The sequence below is a fragment of the Anomaloglossus baeobatrachus genome, chromosome 6 (genome assembly GCF_048569485.1).
Source record: "Anomaloglossus baeobatrachus isolate aAnoBae1 chromosome 6, aAnoBae1.hap1, whole genome shotgun sequence".
Lineage (NCBI taxonomy): Eukaryota > Metazoa > Chordata > Amphibia > Anura > Aromobatidae > Anomaloglossus > Anomaloglossus baeobatrachus.
Window position 1 is genome coordinate 41,987,810 of NC_134358.1, and position 17,580 is coordinate 42,005,389.

The window sequence follows — 17,580 nt, forward strand, 5'->3', positions numbered from 1 at the left end:
ATGCTGCCGGTAATGAAGAAGACGCTAATTGCACAACTATAAATTATTATAAAATATAGAAATTAATGAAATATAATTACAAACGTTTTTCTCGCATTTCTTTGTGAAAGTTAAATAAATCTATAAGTTTACAAAACTATTGACAACTTTTTAAAACTGAAGCTAAACGGGCAATCGGTAGTTCAAAATGGCACCCAATTAATGGCCGACCATGTGACATGAGAGGTTGACTGGAGTATGAGCATTCACGGTTGACTGGAGTGTCCTCCAAGGAAGCTGAGATATAGGGGTACTTTACACGATTGCTAGCGATGTCGAGCGCGATAGCACCCGCCCCCGTCGCTCGTGCGACATTTGCTGATCGCTGCCGTAGGGAACATTATCGCTACGGCAGCGTCACACGCACATACCTGGTCAGCGACGTCGCTGTGACCACCGAACAATCCCTCCCTCAAGGGGGAGGTGCGTTCGGAGTCATAGCGACGTCACTGCAGCGTCACTAAGCGGCCGCCCATTAGAAGCGGAGGGGCGGAGATAAGCGGGACGTAACATCCCGCCCACCTCCTTCCTTCCGCATTGCCGGTGGACGCAGGTTAGGAGATGTTCTTCGCTCCGGCGGTGTCACACATAGCGATGTGTGATGCCGCTGGAGCGACAAACAACATCATACCGGTGGCAGCAGCGATATTAAGGAAATGAACGACGTGTCAACGATCACCGTTTTGGAACGATTTTGCAATCGTTGATCGTCGCTGATTAGTATTATACTCTGCGATGTCGCTACCGGCGACGGATGTGCGTCACTAACGAGGTGACCCCGACGATATATCGGTAGCGATGTCGCAGCGTGTAAAGCACCCTATAGGAGGATTTTGGGTGAAATTCTCACCGTGTCCATGTGATTAAAAAATGGTACAGCATGGTCAGGCTGCTGACAAAATAGAGGCTATGTATGGCCAAAGACTTTTTTTTGTCGTTTTATTTGGAGCCACTTATTTATTAGTGAATTCTTCAATATTGGTACCTAAAATAATTAAAGTAAATCAGCCTGAGATATCAATCTTTGGAAGTGCTGAAAATGGTGAAAAGTGGTCCATCTTACATGGTGTAGGCAAATGTATAATTCCCTATTTATTCTGCACAGAAGATTAGGATATGTGCAAGATACTTGTCGATTGGGCACGTCTCCAGCGAGGTATCAGTAGACGTGACGTTTCCAACCCCGGCTGACCTCCTGATGCAGAAATTAATAAATTCAGAATATTCATTAAGGTTTTTACAAAAAAAAAGTAGACCCTTAGGCGGGCTTTGCAAGTTGTGACATCGCAAGCCGATGCTGCGATGTCGCACGCGATAGTCCCCGCCCCCGTCGCAGCAGCGATATCTTGTGATTCCTGGCGTAGCGAACATTATCGCTACGCCAGCTTCACATGCACTCACCTGTCCTGCGACGTCGCTCTGGCCGGCGTCCCGCCTCCTTCCTAAGGGGGCGGGTCGTACAACGTCAGAGCGACGTCACATGGCAGGCGGCCAATCAAAGTGGAGGGGCGGAGATGAGCAGGATGTAAACATCCCGCCCACCTTCTTCCTTCCGTAGAGCTGCCGGCGGCAGGTAAGGTGATGTTCCTCGCTCCTGCAGCTTCATACACAGCGATGTGTGCTGCCGCAGAAACGAGAAACAACATCGTACCTGTTGCGGCAGCGTAATTTTGGAAAAGTCGGAGCCTACACCGATGATACGATAACGACGCTTTTGCGCTCGTTAATCGTATCATCTAGGATTTACACACTACGATGTCGAAAGTGACGCCGGATGTGCGTCACTTTCGATTTGACCCCACCGACATCGCTCGTGCGATGTTGCAACGTGCAAAGCCGCCCTTAAACTACAATTGGTTTAGTGTTGGATAAATTGCACAGTCCTAGGAGTTCTCCATTCTTCAACCTCGATCAACACAAGCAAGAGGTGAACTTCCCGAATTAGATCTCCAGGTCATGGTCACCAGAAAAGTCATTGATTGACTTTGTCTCTGTCCTGATTCATCATTTGCATTTTTTTCTCATTTTTTAAGCTTCTGGATAACCAAAACCACATCCATAATGCGAAACCAAAAGTTCAAAAGATGCAAAAGTAAAATCTTTTAAACAGGAGTACACAAAGAGCAGTCTGGAATCCACCGACCAAAGGAGAAGATGGTCAATACTCACAGATCAAAGCACCTATAACGAGCAACAAACTATAGTTTGTAGTTCTGATTTTTTCTTCACGGAGCCATGACTCGCGTGGCTGAGTGTGGTCCAAGTTAAATTGGGTGTGCTGCGATTTTCTCCTAGGACAGAAATTCGAATATGTGCAAGGCCCCATGGAATAACATAGGTCCGAGTTCGATCCGGTGTTTTGACAGATTGCAATACGGTTATCTGCACGAGGCCTAAGACAGATAAGACTGGCCCATTCAAATCTATGGGTGCGAAAAATAAAAATTCCATATGAAGCCACTGGATATCCATATGGATATTTCAGTGAAGCCGGATTTCACATTGTGCCGGCCACACCGGTGGCATCTGTGAGTGTTGTTTGCCATGGCAATTTAATAACAGGAAACTGAGGGTTAGTCCCGGGCTTGGGAAGCATTTTAGGGTTAGGGTCCTGGCAGAGCAAAGGAATGGTGCTTAGGTGCACTGTACTCTCGGCAGGCTGAGGGTCATGGTGATGGGTGGTGCTATTGTCACGGCTAAGATTGGTGAATACCCTAATGCATAGGATTTTATGTTGGGACGTTATGCCCTATGCTAATTTATTTCCATATTAAGGGTATGTCCACACCGAGTTGAAACCCAGCAGCAAAAACTGCATCAAAACAAGCACACATGTATATATGAACGGTTCATATTTGACAATGAGAGGGTGAAGGTTATGTAAGGTATTTTGTGGTTGTTTGATTGCACATAGTTCCCCAATATGTTATGTGTCAACACTTCGAAAAGATTAAGAATTTTATCACTGAAGTGTTGGCATCTGATATGATAGATGTCTAGATGAGGAAGTTATCAGTGCGGCCATACAGTGGCTATAGTTGTATTTGCATTTGTAGAATTTATTTCTCAGGCTTAAGAAGACCTCTAGTGATGGGTCATAAGACCTCCAGTGATTGGTCTTAAGAAGTCCTCCGGTGATGGGTCATAAGAAGACCAACGGTCATGGGTCATAAGAAGACCTCCAGCAATGGGTTATAAGAAGACCTCCGATGATGGGTCATAAGAAGACTTTCAGTAATGGGTCATAAGAAGACCTCCGGTGATGGGTCATAAGAAGACCTCTGGTGATGGGTTCTAGAAAACCTTCGGTGATGGCTCTTAAGAAGACCTCTGGTGATGGTTCATAAGAAGACCTCTGGTGATGACCTCTAGTGATCGGTTTTAAGAAGACCACCGGTAATGGGACATAAAAGGACCTCAAGTGATGGGTCACAAGAAGACTTCCGGTGATTGGTCATAAGAAGACCTTCAGTAATAGGTTATAAGAAGGCCTTTGGTGATGGGTCATAAGAAGACCTTCAATAATGGGTCATAAGAAGATTTCCCGTGATGGGTCATAAGAAGACCTAAGGTAATGAGTCATAAGAAGACCTCCTGTGATGGGTTATAAGAAGTCCTCTGGTGATGGGTCATAAGAAGACTTCTGATGATGGGTCATAGGAAAACTTCTGGTGTTGGGTCATAAGAAGACCTTGGTGATAGATCATAAGAAGACCTCCGGTGATGAGTCATAAGAAGACCTCCGGTAATGGCTCATAGGAAGATCTCTAGTGATCGGTCATAGGAAGACCACTGGTGATGGGTCATTAAAAGACCTGCGGTGATGGGTCATAGGAAGACCTCTGGTGATGGGTCATAAGAAGACTTCCGATGGTGGGTCATAGGTAGATCTCTGGTGATGGGTCAAAAAAAGGACCTCTGGTTATGGGTCATAAGAAGACCTCTGGTGATGGGTTACAAGAAGACCTCAGGTGATGGGTCATAAGAAGACCTTCAGTAATGGGTTATAAGAAGATTTCCCGTGATGGGTCATAAGAGGACCTAAGGTAATGAGTCATAAGAAGACCTCTGGTGATGGGTCATAAGAAGACTTCTGATGATGGGTCATAGGAAGACTTCTGGTGTTGGGTCGTAAGAAAACCTCCAGTGAAGGGTCATAAGAAGACCTCCGGTGATGGGTCAAAGGAAGACCTCTGGTGATGGGTCATAAGAAGACCTCCGGTGATGGGTCATAAGAAGACCTCCGGTGATGGCCTATAGGGGGATTTTTTTAGCTGAAAAGTGGTGAGACGCTCTTTAGAAGTCAACATTACCTCTCTTGTCTTCATTGGATAGCGCGACGTGTATGCTCCACTACATTTCCTATATATTGTAAGGTAGCATCCAATATCCAGAAGTGGGATGGAAGCTATTACTAAACTTGGCCTCCTTGAGAAACTTGCATAGTCTAGTGCTGCTTTAGATGTAGATCTAAGACTAGATGTATTAGGGTATGATGATGGTGCTCAGCATTTGATCTATCTTGTAAGAGATCATATTCCAATCCAAAATCACTATCCTAGGTATTTAGATATTCTTGGTCCATTTTTATTTTCTTCCTAAAATGAATGTAAATTGGGGCAAAAAAATCATCTCTGTGTAGCCTTTTCCATTGCTAACTGCAGAATGAGTTAACTGAGGATCCATCAGTGAGCTCATTCTGATTCAGGAAAGTGTTTACACAAGAAATCTGGAGGAAAACACTTTGAAAAGTCGCACAATTTTGCTTAATATCAGGTTGCACAAAATGTTGCGGCTTTTAGTGTTTTCGTGCCAGTTTTGGCTAGCGTTGAGATGGGGCATGACAACGTGGGCTCGCCTGATCATGACGAATTGTGGCGTCTAAAGTCACAAAAGGGAAAAGTTTCATTCTACAGCCACAATCGTCAGATTTAGTGTGATAAAACACTCACCAGATTTTTAACAAAAATTGTAAGTTCACTTATTTTAGGTCATTTTCTTCTTTTATTTTTCATAAAGAAAGTGTCTACATGACTAACATTCACCGTAGTTTCTGTACTGAAAGTAGCTTATTTTAGCAAGTTCCCTATTAAGTGACTGCTTTGTCTGAGTCCACAAGTTCTCATTAGTCAAATCCACGGTTTCACGTTGCTCCGTTCATTACCACGCTGAGATCTGTCACTGATTTGTAACCCAAATTCCCCTACATGAGTCCGTCACCGCGTAACTCCCAGCGAGACCTCATGATCCCCGGTTTCTTGCATTGGTTTCTCTAATAAATCCCTTTAACCTGTTGAGGCTGCAGATTTATTTTAGTATTATTTTATATTTATTTGAATTTCTGCAATTTTATAAATTACATGTAAAATTAGTTTTTAACTAAAAATACTAAAAAAATTGTTCTCTTTAGTAATTCCCTGCATATACCTACTATATTACGATATCATGAGAACACATCTCAAATACAAGCCATTCATAATGACACCTGGTTAGCCAGGGTATGGCTAAATCAGCGTCTGCACTACTCATATAAATATGTAAAGACAAGAGGACAAGAGTATTTTGTGCAAAAATAACAATGTTTATTACTTTAATGAAGTCCCACAGAGACTACATAAAAAATCACCGAAGATCCTCCCTCACTGATGAAGCAACAACACCCTGGCGAAACGTGCGTTGGGGTCCCTGGGTCCTATTTTGGGGGTATGGGGTGGTGCATGACTCATCCTGGATACAAATTTGCACTTAGAACCTTAGGTAAAATATTTCCCATTTTTGGGGGGCTTTTGATTTCTACTTGCACTTGGAGGGATGCTGTATTACAGTACATAGTATACATTTTTTTTACACATTTATATATTACTCTATCATAAGTACAAAAATATACCTTCTATAATACTGACCACTGTGTACAAGAATATAACTACTATAATACTGCTACTATGTACAAGAATAATACTACTATAATACTGCCCCTATGTACAAGAATATAACTACTATAATACTGCTCCTATGTACAAGAATATAACTACTATAATACTGCTCCAATGTACAAGAATAATACTACTATAATACTGCCTCTATGTACAAGAATATAACTACTATAATACTGCTCCTATGTACAAGAATAATACTACTATAATACTACCCCTAGTTACAAGAATATAACTACTATAAGACTGCCCCTATGTACAGGAAAATAACTACTATAATGCTGCCCCCTATGTACAAGAAAATAACTACTATAATACTGCCCCCTATGTACAAGAATATAACTACTATAATACTGCTCCAATGTACAAGAATATAACTACTATAATACTGCTCCTATGTACAAGAATAATACTACTATAATACTGCCCCTAGTTACAAGAATATAAATAACTATAATACTGCCCCTATGTACAAGAATATAACTACTATAATACTGCCCCCTATGTAGAAGAAAATAACTACTATAATACTGCCCCCTATGTACAAGAATATAACTACTATTATACTGCTCCTATGTGCAAGAATATAACTACTATAATACTGCTCCTATGTACAAGAATATAACTACTATAATACTGCCCCCTATGTACAAGAATATAACTACTATAATACTGCCACTACGTACAAGAATATAACTACTATAATACTGCCCCTATCTACAAGAATATAACTACTATAATACTATCCCCTATGTACAAGAATATAACTACTATAATACTGCCCCTATGTACAAGAATATAACTACTATAATACTATCCCCTATGTACAAGAATATAACTACTATAATACTGCCCCCAGTTACAAGAATATAACTACTATAATACTGCTCCAATGTACAACAATATAACTACTATAATACTGCCCCTATGTACAAGAATAATACTACTATAATACTGCCCCTATGTACAAGAATATAACTACTATAATACTGCCCCTATGTAGAAGAAAATAACAACTATAATACTGCCCCCTATGTACAAGAATATACCGTAACTACTATTATACTGCTCCTATGTACAAGAATAATACTACTATAATACTGCCCCTAGTTGCAAGAATATAACTACTATAATACTGCCCCCTATGCAGGGCCGCCATCAGGGCATTACTAGTGGAACTCCTGTAGCGGGCCCGGTGAGCAGCAGGCAGGAGGGGGGGCCAGACACGCTGACAGGCCCCTCCCCTTTCCTTCCTTTGCTTCCCTGGGCCCCAGCGCAGGGGGCATTCACCGTACACTTCGCAGGGCGGGATGGTCGTGCAGTGAGCAGGAGGCGGGGCCTGGACACCCTGACAGCCCGGGCCCCTCCCCTTTCATTTCTCTGCTCACCGGGCCCCATGGGCAGGGGGCGGGGACGTTGCACTGACAGCACCTGCAGTCGCACATAGGCCCCAAGCGGGAGCGGGCCCCTAGAGCCTGAAAACGTACTGGGTACGTCATAGCTCCCTGGTACTTAAGGACCCATGACGTACCCAGTACGTCATGGTGAGATCGTGGCCCCGGTGGCTGAGATCGCTGCAGATATCTTAGATTCGGGGAGGAGGGGCCCTCTCCTGACCTCAGGAGGGGTGGTGTCTCCTCCCTGGACCTAAGGAGGCTGCGATTGGCTGACGAACGCCGCTCAGCCAATCACAGCCACTGTAATGTTCCAACCATTGAAAATGGCTGTAACATTAAAATCCAGCCCTGATCAGTGCAGCTATAGCACCGATCATTGGCTGGAGCTGGGTGTCCTCAGTTTCACCCAACCCAGCTCTGATTGGAGAAATCAGCCTTGTGACCGATCTCTCCAATCACTGTGGATCTGGGGCCGGTGACCACTCCCCTCAGCTTCACTCCGGCGTCTGTGGAAGGTGAGGGGAGCGATCGGTAAGTTTAAAGACACTGTCTCCTTTCAGCCGCCGCCATTGCCCCAGCCCCCACCCTTCAGCTGCCGGCTGCAGCAGTCACTGCACCTGATCCAGCAGCACTGAACCCATCTGCTGCGTCCCCTCCATCTGCCACCCCCTCCCCCATCAGCCGCTGCCCCTCTCCCACCTCTCACCTTCCTCAGCTGTGATCTCCCCACCTGCCGTGAGACCCCCCCACCTGCTGTGAGACACCCCCACCTGCTGTGAGACCCCCCACCTGCTGTGAGACCCCCACCACCTGCTGTGAGACCCCCCCCACCACCTGCTGTGAGACCCCCCACCACCTGCTGTGAGACCCCCCACTACCTGCTGTGAGACCCCCCCACCACCTGCTGTGAGACCCCCACCACCTGCTGTGAGACCCCCCACCTGCTGTGAGACCCCCACCACCTGCTGTGAGACCCCCACCACCTGCTGTGAGACCCCCCACCACCTGCTGTGAGACCCCCCCAGCCCTCCTCTTCACATTGAGGGTGAACCATCCCCTCTCCCCGCAATGCCGGGTGTAGCTCACCAGCTCTCCGGGCTCCAGGTTCCGCTCGGGGTGACCAACGAGCAGGTGCGGGTACACGTCCCTGCGGGACACAAACACTTCTGCCTCCAGGCTGGGCTCAAAGATAAACCCCCATCCACGGTGGGGGTCAAACTGCTGGACTTGGCCTTCGTAGGTCAGACCCCGTACCCGATAGGTGGCGCTGTGGAGATTTTCTTTCTCCCTGATAGTCCGGGCCAGCACCTCCGCCTTCTGCTTCTCTCGTGCCGCAATCTCCTGGCCCAGCTGGTGCTGCTGCCGCTCCCAATACGGAGCGTCCTCCTGCTCCGGTTCCCTCTGCGCGGGGGTCGGGCCCAGCCGGAGCTCCCCCGTGCCGGCTACGACCGGCACCTTCTGCACTGGGGAGCCCCGCTGTGTCGTGGCCTGCTTAGCTGCCTCGCAGCGGCAACCCCGTGATGCCTCAGCCGAGGCTTGGAACTTAGGAGCGGCCAGCTTTACCTGCTGGGCTGGTTTCCGGACAACGGCCACCTCCATCTTGGCCGGGCGGACTGCCGGGGCCTGGATCTCTTGGGGCGCGGTCACTTCCGGGACTGGCGGGTCCACACCGGGAGCGGGCATCCTCTGGAGATGGGTCTTCCAAGGAAGCGGTATTGGCGCTGGTCGGATGACTGGCCGTCCGCGGGCTGCTTCCACCGGCGGGTCCTCGCGGGCGGATTGGACGGGCTCCGCTGCCGGTGTCGGGGGCAGCGGACCGAGTGGGGGAGCAGCGGCAACTGGTACGGGCAGTGAGGGAGGCAACATAGAGGGCAGGGGCAGACCGGGTCCCTCAGCCGCGTCGGCCGGTCCCTCGGGGACACAGGGGCGTGGGTCGCTTACCCGCTCCTCCAAAATTGCCTCCACTACACGTACTCGCACGGCCACAGCCATCTCCTCCATCTCGGCCACCCACCGCTCCACCAGGAAGCGCACCTGGGCTTGCAGACGGTGGCACATCAGCGTCATTCGGGCTTCCACCCAAGCTGCTGTTCCAGGCGCGGGCTCCGGTGCTGCGGGCTTGCGGGACGGGTCGGCCATGGCGCTCTCGCGGCGTCCAGGAACCAGAAGTGTGGCAGGGTCCTGGAGTCCCTGCCCTTTATCAGCTCGGTCACATGTCGCTGAATCTTCACCCTCCCCCCCTTGGTCTTTTCGCGGCACTCCCATCTTTGGCCGGTCAGTTTCACTTTTCGACCTCTCGCTTTTCTGCACGGCCGCGTTCCCAGGGGGCGGGGCTTCAGTCTTTCGCGCCCTTTCTGCGGGGAAGAAGACTCTGGCGGGAATCTTCGCGTCACAAGATGGCGGTAAGATGGCGGATTCTGCAAATTTCGCAACGGATCACAGCTGACTTCACTTCAAGGCGCACTTCACTAGGTAAGTGAATAGGTAAGTATCCTGTTCGTGACGCCAGAAGAGTCGATGTGTACCGTCCCGCGCTCGGCTGCAGCCGAGCCACTCGGGTCCGGGCTCGTTGGTGGGTGGCTCGAGCGCCTCCGGACCCGGGGTCACTTCACTCTGAAAGGGGATGCTGGCGCTTTTGGTGGGGGTTAGGTAGGTGCACGGCCGGAGCCGCGCTTGAGTTCGTGACGCCACCCACGGGATGTGGTGAAGGTAGACACCACCACTGCAGTTACAGGGCACCCGGGGGAGATGGTAGTGCAGCAAGATGTTAACCCCTCCGTGGGCAGGGATGGTGGCCCCGGGGCCCATTGGGGATAGCTGTGCGGTGCAGGGCGGTGCGCGGCCAGATGGCACTGTTGTACTCACTGTTATTGACACACACAAGTCTCTGGTAAACCAAGTTGATGGTGGTCGGTGCCCACAGCCGGCTGCGTCTGGTCCCCCACCCGGTTCGGTGGTCTTGGCCTTTCTCCTGCACCGTGTTGTGTACTTGGGATGCCTGCACTTCAGTGACGGGAGTCCGCTCCCTGGCTTTGTGAATGTCGGGAGAGCCCTTTTGCCCGCAGACTGTGGCCCGTGGGATCTCTCTGCCTGTGCAGTGGCTTTCTATCCCCCTCGGTGGGCTGTTGTCTTCAGTCGGGACTTGGGTGGGAAAGGACCTATAGTCCAGACCGCAATCCATTAATTAACTCAGTTCAGTGGATTATGGACCTCGTTTCAGGGTCTGAGTACTCCCCTGTGTGCTCCGGTTTCCGAGTCGTTTCCCCGGGTCGGTACCGGCAGGCCACTACCCTGTCCCGGTCCACCACGGTTCCACCGAGCCGTCTTCCCGGCTCCTGCAGGCTAAGACCACTGTTTGCCTCCTAGCCAAAGGTACCCAGGCTCCAACCCCGGCACCTATCAGTCTATCACAGGCCTGTCACAACGGCCTGACCTCCTCTACTCCACTCTCAAACTCGACTGCAACTGAAACTGAACTGTTTTCCTGTCTCAGGCTCTCTGAACTCCTCGGAGGGCGTGGCCAACCACATGGCTCCGCCCCCCCTGGTGTGTCCATCAATCACAGAGAGGTGACTAGGTTTTAATGGTTGGCTGATGACCCCTTTTTGGGGGACAGGTGTAGTGCGGGGGTCTATCTGTGACTACCTGGCTAGTCCAGGGCGTCACACCTATGCACAGAGTGCCTTGAGCCGGTGTCTGCGGGCCCTGTTGGGGTGGCTTGAAGCTCTACCCCTTAGCCCTGTGTGGTAACCTTCCAGCGAATTTGTGTGCGCAGTTGGCTTTGGTACTAAATGGTCCTCAGCCTATGGTTTTACTAGCGGAGTACGTAGGCTCTTCTCCTCTAGCCTAGAGACCAGTCCCCGATCTGCGGCCAAGTCCTTCCACTCCGTTGCTGTATGTGGAACAAGGCCACGGGACTATGTCGCACTTCTCGTGGTCTCTAGGACCCCTTCTGTCTTGAGCCTGGGTCAAGGTGCACCAGCTTCAGGCCACAGGTCTTTCCTCCTCCACTGCTCCTTCTAACTGCCTCCCTTCCTACAATGTGCTCCCACTAACTAGACTCAACCCCCCAGCCAGGCTCTGACTGTGCATTCCTATGGCGACATCAAAGGTGCTACTTGCCCTAACCACGGTCCAGTGAAGTGTTGCCAGTGAGAGTGTCTGTGTTTTGTGTGCAAACCGGTGGATGACCTCCTCCGTACCCAGGATTGAATACCACACCTCTAGCTGAGGTGCAGTACCTCTGTGGTGACTGAAGCCTCAGGGGAACCACACTTACCCATACCTGCTCCCTTGAGCTGAACCCATACCTACGCCTGCCCATAACTGCTTCCTTGAGCTGAGCCCATACCTATGCCTACCCATATCTGTTCCCTTGAGCTGAACCCATACCTACGCCTCTGGCCCCTAGAGCAAAGAACCTAGATCTGAATGCGAAAAAAATAATAGTTCTTGCCCAGGCTCTCTAGGAATACTGGCTTTAATACAAGACAAAGATGTCAGCTCTAACCGTAATCTAGCCCAGTCTAAAGTGAAGTGAGAATAGGTTTTGCGGCTACGTATGGGGTTTCTTTGGTGAGTAGGAGTTCATTTTTGTTTTCTTTGTTTATGTCAAATATGTCAAAAATTTACTTGAATACCAGAGACACAAAATGGCAAAAACCCCAGTCTGTGAAAGGATTAGAAAGCCATGCCAGTTCTCTTACCTAAGGCGGCTGCTGTCTGACCAGATTGCGGGCTCAATCCTGGGTTGTGCGCTTACGTGCAGTCGTGCGGTGCAGTTTCTCGAGTCGTTTTAGTCACTTCAGCAAATTAAAATTTCGACATCATTTCTTTCGACTTTACTATTTTGAGCCTTCAGCTTCAGAATTAATTGCTTAACTCCCTGGAGAAAAGAATTTACAAGGTCAGCCATTTATAAAGACTTGTTTACATACAGTGATTCTCGATATGTGGTGGCCAAATTGAATTTGCATTCCACTTGTTACAGGGGACCTGTCAAAGTCTTAATGTTCAGGCCCTCTAAGAAATACTAATAATGGCATTTTTCGTCTTCTAAGTTGCTATCTGAATAAGAGCAATTGGTGTCAAGAAATCTGTCCAACCACCATGTAAATAACAGGTGCGGGTGGGTGTTTAGACGTCCAGCACCCGTTCCCCCTCAACAATAAAACAAAATATGGGGCTGAACACTGGTTAGTGTCCAATGGATTCGATCTGCTGTGTTCTATGTTGTTCATCACTTAGTTCCAATTTTCTGATGATCGGTGGGTGCTGGGAGTTGGACCCTCACGATGTGATATTGATGTTCCTCAACTCCAGTCCTCAAGGCCCACCAACAGTGCATGTTTGCAGGAGTTACTTAGTATGGCCCATGTCATAGTTTAATCACCTGTGCAGGTGATGGTTCCAACATCTGGGCAATACTAAGTAAATCCTGAAAACATGCACTGTTGGTGGGTCTTGAGGACTGGAGTTGAGGAACACTGCTGTACAACCTCTTTAATCAATTTTTGGCTCAGAATTGGAGTTAAAGAAATCCATAAGTGGGGTGCTCAACGCTGTGCTCCATAAGAACACGAGAAACATATAATGTTCTTTCGGGGGGGAAGGGTGAAGGCTTCTGCACTCTGGGGCAAACTTTTACCAGATACATAAAAAGCATGTCAAGGGTTTTAAAATGTAATCATCTAGAATCCTACAAGAAGCTCAAAGGTCTTTCAACCAAGAAGTCGCAAGCAGCATGCCCGATCTTAGAAAACCAATCTACAACCTATTTAATCAATTTTTGGCTCAGAATTGGATTGGTATAAAGCCAACGTTTGCGTGCGCAATGCTGAGCTCCACAAGAATAAGGGAAACGTAATGTTCTTGTAGGGGTGGAAGGGTGGAGGCTTCTACATTCTGGGTCAAACGTTTAACAGATACATCAAAAGTATATGAAACGTTTTAAAAATCTCCTAGAACCCTACGAGAAGCTCAATAGTCTTTCAACCAATAAGTAGCAAGCAGCATGCCCCTTCTTAGAAACCCAATCGGAATCTGTTTGCCAAAGTGTCAAAAAGTTGCATCATGGAGCAAAATGTTGAATTCATAAGATATCCATTGAACGCATCATGAGGTCTACATGATCTCAAGTTTTCCTTTTTCCGCCATGGAAGGGTTTACTGATACCAAGTGGTGTGGCTATAGGAATTGTAGAGTGATCTATAGCACCCATACCCTGATGATTGGAGGGACCAAAGGTTCCTCCAACATTAGATGCCAGTATTATAATTGGAATGTGATAAATGAACAGTCCAGTTGTGCATTTCTCTATCCATATTTGTCAGCTCTCCCTAAATGTCTCTAGAAATAAGGTTAGGTCAAGTTGACAAAACTACCAGATGCTCCCAAAACCTCTGGGAAAATAGCGCTTCAAAAAGTTTCTTGCGCGTGAAACTGGGATCCTTATTAGATGGAGCGCCAGCATTCAATGGTAAGGTCAGGGGCAGACATATGTTTTGTGTAACCTGTGTAGCCGTATAGGGACCCAAGACGTAAGTGGGGCCCATATCTAGCTCCAAAGCAGGTGGAATTATGCATTACGATGAGCTCTTGGGCTATAAAGGCCAAGAGCTCATGCAATGTTCTTTTTCTGTCTGTGTACGGCAGTGGGTAGGGGGCTCTTAGACAGGGTATGTATGATTGGAAACTGGAGTATGGTCTAGAGAAAAATGTATGCCAAGCACTTTGCATACCACAACCAGCCGTAATTCTGAAATTTGGCAAGTAATGCTCAGTTATAGGTCCACATTCACAGGACCTTCCTTGGTGATGTTGATTGGAGACGGCCATAGGTATTGGATATTTGTTCTGCTTGACTTGGGCCTATGGGGTCAGTAAATATATCTGGAAAAGGGCAAAAAGTTCTGTTTGTCTTTTTGTTATTTTGTTATTTTTAGCATAATTGCTGTGCGACTTTTCCAGTTGGATGGATTAAAGGGCAATAATGTCCTCCACAATAAGTTCAGCGAGTTCAAGAAGCTATAAAATTCACAGCGCTGTTTTATTTTTATCCTGAACATTCGTAGTGTCCGCTCAGCAGTATCTCAATGTAAGAAATCTGGAATGATGTCACCTTAGGAACTCGATCCACCGGGCTGATATCAAAAAGTCCCCGGTACTCAACGCCTCAGTTCTGCGCAGATGTCGTGTGCGGGAGACGGGACCTGTCGTCGCAGGATCCATTCACCAGGAGGGTCACTCTCCTCAGCCCCTGGCGTCCAGCCGTCCGTCCTGCTGACAGCATGTTTTGACAACACTCAGATTTGCGGATCCCACGCGGGAGCATTATGGGGATGTAATGGAAAGACAGCAGGCCTTGTTTGTTTTGCATGATGGCTGTTATATAGTAACATTGAGTTAAGCTAATCGGCGATCAGTGTCATACCAGGGGGCATGGGGTAGTTTGAGTGCCATACTATATAAGAAATGCATGGTGAACTGTGCTGCTAGGATCGTGCACCCTGGGAATATTACCATCATGGCTCACAAGGGTACTACCTACTTTTTAACTCTCTTGGAAAGTTAGAGTCTCCTGTAAAAAAAGGATAAAGTGGCGTACTACTAATAGTGGCAGACCACGTGGCTCCATCCCATGTATCTGTACCCTCAAAATGTAGATACAAATGAAAAATGAATCCAGTGGTGGAATGGTCGTGCGTCGGAGTCTGAAATTACATCACTCAATTGTAACTGCAATGTGGAGCCTCACTCCACTGAACGGAGTGAGGCAATGGGGCTAGGTGAGTTTTTATTTTATCATTCAGAAGTTGTGGGGGGCTGTTGAAACATTATAATATACGATGGGCATGTGGGACCATCTTACTTTGGGGGGATGATACGGTGAGGGGCTATGATGGCAGCATTATACTGTGTTCAGGGCACTGTGGGTAGATCATACTGTGTTGGACTGTAGAAACATCATAATATGTGGTGGAGCTATGGGACCATCGTCCTTTGGGGGATGATAATGTGGGGGTCACAGTGGCAGCATCATGCTGTGTTTAGGGCACTGTGGGTAGATCATACTGTGTTGGGGCACTATATGAACATCATAATATGTTGGGGGCACTGGGTACACCAAACTGTGTTGGGGGCACTGTGGGTATATCATACTGTGTTGGGGTACTGTGGGTACATCATACTGTGTTCAAGTCACTGTGGGCCCATCATACTGTGTTTAGGGCACTGTGGGTAGATCATACTGTGTTAGGGACACTGTGGGTAAATTATACTGTGTTCAGGTCACTGTGGGTACATCATGCTGTTTTTAGGGCACTGTAGGTAGATCATACTATGTTGAGGGCACTATGGAAGCATCATACTATGTTGGGGGCACTGTGGGTACATCATACTGTGTTGGGGGCACTGTGGGTACATCCTACTGTGTTGGGGACACTGTGGGTACACCATACTATAGGAGTGTGCCACCCCCATATCAGCAGCCGAGCTGCTCGGATCCGGATCCACAGTGGCTCGAGGGGTCTCCGGACCCGGGGGTCGTGCGGCCACTCAAATGAAAGGGGTATTTACAGGGGATTGTGTTAAAGTTCGTGACGCCACCCATGCTATGTGGTAATTTGGAGTACCACCGCTGCAGTTGGGAGTACCCGGGGTGATGGAATGGAGCAGCCAGGTGTTAGAACCCTCCATGGGTAGGGGGGATGCCCTGGGACTCTGTGATGATGTTCGGGGTGTGCTGTGGGGAGTGAAGGGGTCACTTTCGAACTCACTCAGTCCATTAAGCTGACACCGACAACTGGATAAACCAAAGTTCTGGATACCGCTGCCGCTGAGGGGAGCTAGTTCGGGTCCCGTCCCCAACGGTGCTGTCTGGTGATCCGTGACCTGCCTCCTGGCACTAAGTTTACTTCTCTGTTGGTCCCGGTAGTATGGAACTTGCCGGGTCCCGCTCCCCACTATGGTTAAATGTGGGAGCTTGCTCTCAAGGTTCACGCTTGGGATTTTCTGGACCGTTTGAGTGGAAAGTCCTATCCCCCTCATTGCGCTAGTACCTCGATTTTGGAGCGGGTGGAGAGCGGATCTTGAAGGCTCCGTTCTCCCAGCCCGGTGATGGTGCAAGGCCGCCGGCTGTCCTCCGCAACAGATCCGTGCCCCTTGCCACGATCCCCTGCGACTGGGGGTCCAGCTCCTCTAGGCTCAGACCATCGTCTGCTACCTAGATGGCTTCCTAGGAGCCCAGCTCCTGACCTCCTCTCTCCTTCACTTCCAACACTCAACTCTCTACTACTGACACTCCTGACCTCCCCTAACCAACCCCCCAAGTGGGCCACCATATTCCACTCAGGACGTCCACTGGTGTGTCTGGTGGGTGTGGTGCAGAGTGTACCTAGGACTTTAATTAGCTGATGCAGACAACACCATGTAGTTGGGGACCCATAACCAAGGAGTTGGATATTGCACGGGAGGGCAGATTTGTACAATACTCTGTGACAACCGGATAGTCCAGGGACATCACAGGAGCATCATACTTTCCTGAAGCATATGTTGTCAGGAAATTCATTGTTGGTACATCATACTGTGTACGGTCTTAGGGGGCATGTTGAAGGCACCATAATCTATGGAGGTCATAAGAATTTGTGAGAACATTAAGATGCTTAAATGGGCCAAAATGACTGTGCGGTTATACGTTTCCTTCTCCCTATCCCTAAAGGTTGGTAGCTATGCCTTCTTTCTTCTTTGACTGCACCTATACACTGTGACACGACCTACTCCATGGCACTTGAGAGGCTTCAATATGGCAGCCATTATTTCTGACAGCTCAAGGCACCCAGTGCCACATGATTCCATTGTGACAAGCTGTTGCCATGGCAGCCCGGGGCCTTCTGAAGACCTCCATGTTTCCATGCCTGTGGCTGAAATACACTGCAATACTATGGGACTAATTAAAAATTTTAAAAACATTAATAAAATATGCATTAAAGTTTAGATTCTCCTCACTTTTACTCAAATGAAAATAGCAAAATGTAATTGTCTTTTGTTGGTTGCCGCAATTCCCTCAAAAATGCAACAAAAAGTGATCAAAATGTTATGTACTCGAAAATGGTATCAATAGAAATTATAATGTGACACAAAAAACACACGCCCTCACACAGCTTATTACACATAAAAAAATGGCGACACATGCTAAGTTTATTTTCACAAGG

General features: G+C 48.1%; 1 protein-coding gene across 3 annotated transcripts in view; it reads right to left on the reverse strand.

The window, feature by feature from the left end:
- LOC142317000 (uncharacterized) overlaps nucleotides 1-17,580 on the reverse strand; it is a 188,430-nt gene that overhangs the window by 155,517 nt on the left and 15,333 nt on the right. For all 3 annotated transcript variants that reach the window (XR_012754653.1, XM_075352870.1, XM_075352871.1), the window contains exon 2: nucleotides 12,076-12,254. The gene's annotated coding sequence lies outside the window, so the exon portion shown is untranslated. The remainder of the gene's footprint in view (nucleotides 1-12,075; nucleotides 12,255-17,580) is intronic.